The sequence below is a fragment of the Meriones unguiculatus genome, chromosome 9, assembly GCF_030254825.1.
Source record: "Meriones unguiculatus strain TT.TT164.6M chromosome 9, Bangor_MerUng_6.1, whole genome shotgun sequence".
In the NCBI taxonomy this organism is placed as follows: Eukaryota; Metazoa; Chordata; class Mammalia; order Rodentia; family Muridae; genus Meriones; species Meriones unguiculatus.
This window is the reverse complement of record NC_083357.1, coordinates 101,175,367-101,182,739: the sequence shown is the minus strand read 5'-3', so window position 1 is coordinate 101,182,739 and position 7,373 is coordinate 101,175,367. Positions and strand designations below refer to the sequence as shown.

Below are 7,373 nucleotides of genomic sequence, written 5' to 3'. Positions count from 1 at the left end.
ATGCAGTCATTGTCCCCAAGAAGTTTACAAGGTGTGAGATTTATCTGGAGGAACAATCTGTATGTCATTTACACATAAAAGACATCCATAAGGTACAGTGAAAGGCTTCACATTTAATATAAAAAGTCAAAAGTAAAGTCAGTCCTTAAAAGAAGATATGCAAATGAATAGCAAAGAAAGTTAAATTCTCGAGCAGTCAGAGAAATGCTCCCTCCCTTCTCCCTCCCTCTCTCTCTTCCTTCCTTTCTCTCTCTTTTTCTCCCCATTTCCCTTCTGTTTTAACCAACTCTTTTTTTTGTGATGCTAAATTGTAAAAAGGCTGAAAGTAGCCAGTACTGTCAAGAGTGTGCTGAAATGAACACTCAAAGTGTTGTTGGTGGGTGACTTTGAAACATTTCAGGAAAGCAAACTGGAAATATCTTCAACAATTTGAAACCTTTCAAAATAACCATTAACTTTGTCCCACTCCTGAAGTCTGAAGAAATCAAAGCACAAGTACAAAAGGACACAGATGTGTTTATTTTGTGCACTTGCCATTATAGCATTCTAGCAAATGTAACAAATTACCTGAGTACCCATATGGACATATCTAAATACATTGTGACAGGACTCCGTGGTGGAATTTCATGTAGTGTTAGAAAATATTAGCTGAATCTGTGTGTAGTTTTATATTAAAAAGTTACAGAATAAGCTGTATAAGAAGTAGAAACGTAATCATGTATAACGAGAAAATATGCAGGGAGATTGCTAGGGATCCCAGAACGACTTAATAACTGCAATTAAGAAGCAATTATTAAAACTTTCAATGTATGCCAAAGCTGTAGACCCCAGAGAAAGTGTCACTGACCTATAAAAAGAACTGCAGTTGTATTTGGATAGAAAGAAGCCCACGGAAAGGAAGGGGAACAGGACAACAGAGTACATGATTGCATGCTGGGTTGTGCATTCCAGGAATGATCGAGATTGGGAGCTGATCCTGAAATGGAGGTGGGCTCGGGGCAGCTTATGGACAGAAAGGACTCTAGTGGCGTTCCTTGGGAATTCTCTGCTTTTTTTTTCTCTTTCTTTCTTCACCCTAGGCCGGCAGCGGTGTGTATCTGAGCTATTTTGTTGTGGCTTGGTTCTTTCAGTTAGTTCATGCTTGCTTAGTGTTTTGTATCCTAAATAACTTAACTCTCAAGAGTACTTTTGAGCAAGACTCTGGGATCAGCAGCAGGTGGATTTGAGTTAGCTACTAAAGCTCAGCCCCTTTCCATGTTCAGGAATGGGTAAATATGGCCAGCCTCACAAAACACTCCACCTGGCTTAGGTCTGCGGGTTGGAAAGTCAGGAAGCCCTCCCTGGGGCTTATTTAACTCTATCTTCCTAGGATGCGGGAGGGTGAGGAGCGAGGAGGTAGACTTTTGTCATTTGACAGCAACTCTAACGGGTGCACAGACTGAGCCCCAAGTGGGCTGTAGCGGGGAGAGTCATCTTGCAAGTGCAGCTGGACAGTGCACAGACCTGCATGAGTGTTGATCATGCCAACGCTTACATGCATTTATTTATGTGCACACTCACAAGTGCAAAGATACAGTTTCAAACTTAATTAAAAATAGAAAGCAACCCAAAGTGTGCTAGTATTTCCCCTGACTTCAGCATGATCTACCACTTTGACAAAATTTCATAAATCTCCTGCAATAGAAAATTCCACAGCACAAAACCATTTTATGCAGCAATATAGGTACTTAAAATATTCAGCAACTTTCATCATATTTTGCCTCTTGGTACATGAGATTTTTATGTATTTAATAGTTACATATGTTATATATTTTAAACAGTATTTTTTTCTAATGGCCCCCAACAGTACATTTTTCTGAAACTCTAACATCTGTGTTTTGCTCTTGCAGTTTAGAATGATAATTTCAAGTTGAGCATGTCTAGCCATGGAAGGCAAGTTGATGGGAATTTCCTGAAAGTAGCTGGATCCAATGCTAAAGGCATCAGCACCAGAATCCTCAGATCTTGGTGACAGGAACGCCTCCTTTCTTGCTGTGCCCTCTTCCTTGTTCTTCTTCTTCTTCTTTTTTTTCTTTTTTGAAGGGCCATCTGGACCCCCCTCCATCCCCCGCGCTGTGGCCAAGGTGCAGAGAAATGCGGAGGAAGGAATTGTGGGGATCATTTCTTATTTATTTATAAACTTGTTGTGCCACAGCATGTAAAATTAACAGCTTTAATGGGCTCCTGCCTCAGTTGCTCGAAGGACTGTGTTTCACCAGCCAAGACCACTCATGGGTTTCCAGAACTGTAGCTGGGTTCGCTCTGGGCTACTAGCTTTGAGGAGTCTACCTGTCATCATGATCCGTGCACTCAGCAGCAGGTCAGAAAGAGGTCTGTCCCATGAGAGACTAGTCCGGAACCAGAGTCTATCGGGTATTTGTGGTTGAAGAGATGAGTGATTACTTGGGAGTGTAAATTCCTCTCTCTATCTGGTTAATGAAGAGATTTACTCCAACATTCATTCATTATAAATTGGGGGGATGGCTTCTCCCATGTGCCAGTGTCCAGAGGGTCTCCTTCCTGGAAGAGTTCATAAATAATCAACGTTTACAATGAAAAGGTTTTGTAAGCATTAGCTTTTCCTGTCATAAAAATTCCCTCATGCTTCTAAGGGAAGGCCAATATAATTTGCAGACAAAGGTTCTGGAGCCAAAATGGCTTTTGCATGGAAAGTTGATGTTTTTGGAAATTTAGGAGAAAAATCTCCCTTTCCACACACCATTGGCCCTGCTTTCATACTAAAATATTGTTCAAACACTAGTGATAATCTTGTAAGTAGAGAAAAACATTAAGCTAGTCAAGAAACATTTGTAAGCTCACTGGGTGCTAAGTATTGTTTTTAACCGATATACAGGCAACAGCAGAACTCATAGTTTTAACAGAAGAGAGAAGCAAGTAACAGACAGATCACTGAAATCCAGCTTAAAGTGTTAGAGGCCAGAAGTGAATGCTGAAGAGGTCAGGAGAAGGAGGAATGAGGACTTTTGGAGGACACTGCTACTGGCTGCTTAGAGGAGGTGACTGAGCTTAAAGGATGGGTAATCAACCACCTCAGAGGAAAAAAGGTTGCAGGTAATGTTCCTACCTGAGCAGGTAGGACAGCAGAGAACTACCTTCCAGGTTCCACCTGTTGTGCCAAATGCTGGGCACTGTGTTGTGCTCTGGGTATGGTATCCAGTTAATCTCTTACAATAAAGGCACATCATTTTTTTCTTACCTGTGGGAGAACAGAGGAGGAGCCAATTACTGGCAAACCAGCTTTGGAATCTGAAAGTTGATCTTCTCCCCTCTCATGCCCTTGTTTTGACCCTACAGCATTCTTGGATACCTGTTCTAGCCTGATTTGATTGGGGGTGGGAGACATACAATAAGGCCTTGGGATGAGGGGATAATGCAGGAGAGCGAAGTTGCAGCCAGATCAGGAAGAGCATTAGTTATGCTGGGAAGCCACCTATCAGAAAAGTTTTGATGGTGGGGTGGTTAGGACAGAAATATATATATAGAGAGAGGGAGAGCAGGTGTTTGTTTGTTTTGTGTTTGTTTGTGTGTGTTTGTTCTTGTTTTGTCTTTAAAGGACGGTTACTAATAGTGGTGGAAATGTGAAATGAGGGCAGGGCTGCTGTGAGATAGAACATAGCTTCCAACACTGCCCTTCCATAAACTGTGCTATCAGAAATGGCTGTTGTAGGGTTTACAGACTCTGGGGGCACACATACCTGGACGTTGTTAACTGAATTCATGAGTGCACGTCTGCCTTCACAGAGTAATATTGTCTTATTCATCAGATGACTGTGAGGGTGGACAGGACATTCCATGCAAAGCCTTGCCCAGTTCTTGGTCACTGTGCTTTCTTAATGGCTGACAGCCATTGGTCTGTGAACACCTCTAGGAAAGTCATTATATCTGGCTCTTTGGTGAGGTGCCAAGGGGACCTGTGTCAGTGTGCCCTGATCACTCACTGATTGGTTCAGTGGGGCAGCCTTTAGAATGAAGGTGCAGGAGAGAAGCAGAGATCTAGACTGTCTTCCCAGAGGAACAGCTGCACCTGGAAACCATGGAATGAAGTCTAGAGCAGGGCAGGGAAGAGGAAACAGAAAGACTGAGGTACTTGAGGTGACCACAGGTAACACCAGACACATTTACACTGTGATGGTCTTACACTTATCTGTTAATAGCAGTGGCTAATGTCTGCTTTCTTCCCTTCATTCTTTGTGATGCCTGTGGTGAATTAGCTTAATAAATATTGAACATATCACATAGGTCAAGTGCTACACAAAGACTATAGCAAACTTGTAAGTACGGTCTGGAATTGGGGACTTGACAGGTACTTCCTTAGGTGCTTGACTCTGCCCCAGGTGCTTGGAATGGTGTCTCTCAGAGCTGGGAGAAGGGTCCCTTTGCTTCATTAAGCTGTCTGCCGCTGAGGTTCTGAAAGGACTAGAGTTTTATTATCAGGCCCAGTGTGCTGCTGTCATTAAAGGTAAGCATCAACACAGATTGCAGATTCTTGTACTGTTAGTGGGCGATGCTCTGTGTGGTATTCAATTTGGTATCACCCCCTAGAGCCACCAACACCCACATCAGAAAGCCCATATCAAGTTAACAGCCACATGAGCTTGGAAGATTCCTTTTTCTGCCCTGCTACTTAGCATCCTCATTGACAAAAATCGCCATTTTTGTGATATACATCAAACCTGCAGAACAATCATAAGCACAAATAAAATGGTAAGAAAAACATAGGTAATAATTCAAACGACAGAAAGAACTTCCATAGGGATTATCACAAATATTTATATTTTGCCTATTCATATTCATGCTGATTGGTTTTTGTCAGCTTGACAGAAGGTAGGGTCATCTGGAAAGAGGAAGGATCCGCTGAGGAATTGCCTCCGTCGGTTTGTCTTCTAGGCAAGTCTGTGGGTCATTTTCTTCACTAATGATTGATGTGGGAGAGAGCTGCCCACTGTCTGCAGTGCCACCTTCGGGCAGCTGAAAAGCAGCAGAGAAGTCAGGAAGCAGTGTTCCTCCGCAGTCTCTGCTTCAGTATTTGGTTTTAGGTTCCTGCCCTGGCTTCCCTCCGTGATGGGTTATGAAGTATTAAGTGGAGGTAAACCCGTTCCTTCCCAAGTGGATTTTGATCACAATATTTATCACAGCAATAGACACCAAGCTCAGACAATATCACAAGCACATGTGATGTCCGGAGTTTGCGTACTTAGTAAGCGCAGTGCTGAGCTTATGTGCTTTGAGAGAGTAGGTGGTCATTCTCTCTCACAGCACAAGGCCTAGCACTGCTGAACAAATGTGTGAACAGATAAATCTTGGACAGAGACGAGGAGTTAATCGTAGGCAATTTAGGATTTCTAGCTTGCGTTTGCTGAGGCGATGGCAACTGGCCACTCTCATCAAGAGGGCAGGAGGCTGTCAGACAGCACATCAGACAAAATCGCTTTTGCTTTATCGCATTGCCAGGAGGACCTTAGGTAAAAGCCGACTAACAAATAAGCTGAAAAGAGCTGGGTCAGTAAGGGTGGTGGCGGTGAGCATAGTGGTGAGACATTGTGTTACTATCTGTGGGAAGAATGCAGCCTCAGAACTGGCAGCTTTCTAGGAGTTTTCTGATTGCAGTGGTCCCGATTACCCCTCACCTTGAGAACCTCCCTCAGGCTTTTCCCACAAGCTCCAGAGCTCCCATCCCTTTTGGGAGAGTTTTACTTTAGAGAAAGTGGATTTAAGTTCCCTCTCTGCTCTTCTGAATGCAAATTTCTTCACACTTGAAAAATGTTAGAACTTTAGAGCCATGTCTTTGAAGCTAATCAACGAATGAGTTAGGACCCTCATCCCACCCTTCCTCCCTCATCCTCTTTTACGAGGAACCGAATTTAGAAAGTAGCATAATCTTGACAAACTTCACTGACTAGGAACTCCAGGTCAAAGCTGAGACAAAGAAAAAAAAATCCCTACCTTTTGATTCAGTTTAATGGAGTTCAATCTCTCTTCTGTTGTTTTCATCGTGAATAGCTTTCCTGGCCACTTTCAAAGACTATCTATTTTTCTTCTACAGCTCTGCAATTTAGGAAGGGGAGAGGATCCACTGTCTGATTCTTGACTGTTATTAAACTGGGCCTGACACTCATCACAGTCTTTGCTTCCATGACGGTATCTGTTGTATTCCACGACAGTCAACTCTGTGTTAAAGGCTCCCCCTCTGCTCTTTGCCTGGTAAACACAGACTGTCCTCCTGAGGGATTGCCCTTTGCCACACTTTGCATGTCCTCTCTACATGAACTCCTGAGACACGTTCATTGCTGCCTTTTTATCATCTGTATCCTCAGCACTGTGAGGATTCTGCCTGGTTCACTTTGTATATTTCCCCCACAGATATGTTGGTCAAAGCTGTTTCTGAATGTGAGCCAGATTTTATAGAAGACTTTCCTTATCCGTGAAAGCTAGAAAGTTACTGGACATGGACTTCTCCAGAAGCAAAAGAGAATAACTCATTTTTGACCTTAAAGATCCTAAATCTGAAATGTTTCCTGAGAATATCTGAGTAGGAGAACTGGTCAGTCAATTCATTTCACCATGGGAAGTTCTGCCTTTTTGGTCTTTGTGTTTTTCTTGACGGGATTCCAGTCACACTTGAGCAGCATCATGCTCTGCATGGGCCATGCCTGCCAGGCTGAAGGCTAGAGAAGGCAGCTGCTGCAGCTTTCTTGCCCTTGATCTTCTCTTACCTTTCATGTTGTCATTGGTATCTATGACACAATACCTCTGTCTTTTAGTCTTTTCTTCCCGTAGACTCTGCCGAGTTTCAGTCATCATGTTGAAATCGGGCTGCTCCATGCGCCCGTTCGGCCGTCCCTGCCAAGAAACAGCGCATACATTCAGATGCTCCGAGAATTCTTTTTCCTGTGGTGAACCAGGGGTTTGCATGTGACACTGAAGTACTTAAAGCCCTGGGAGAAAATGTGTGCGTGCGTGCACCTGCACATTCTCTCTCTCCCCCATATCTCTTGCTCTCCCGCTCTTGCTCTGTGTGTGTGTGTGTGCCTGCCTCAAAATGCAGTTCATCTGCTACTAACGAAATCCAGCATTTATGGCACAATCACAATCAAGCTTGTTCAGTGTCACCTGCCTGAGACAGCAGTTATTTTTTCACTTTTTAAAAATTTATTTTTTTATTAATTACAGTTTATTCGCTTTGTATCACAACTGTAGCCACCTCCATAGGCCCCTCCCAATTCCACCCTCCCTCCCCTTCTCCACCCATGCCCCTCCCCAAGTCCACTGATAAGGGTTTCCATCTGATGCTGGAGAGAACAGTTTTGAAAGGC

The 7,373-nt window shown here is 43.4% G+C and overlaps 1 long non-coding RNA gene across 1 annotated transcript; it reads right to left on the bottom strand.

The window, feature by feature from the left end:
• Positions 1 to 253: 253 nt before the first annotated feature.
• On the bottom strand, positions 254 to 6,876 carry LOC132656652 (uncharacterized). Its single transcript, XR_009594372.1, has 3 exons — positions 6,004 to 6,876; positions 3,125 to 3,256; positions 254 to 2,559 (listed from the first exon to the last, which is right to left on the bottom strand). It is a non-coding gene; the product is annotated as an uncharacterized LOC132656652 (long non-coding RNA).
• Positions 6,877 to 7,373: the final 497 nt, after the last annotated feature.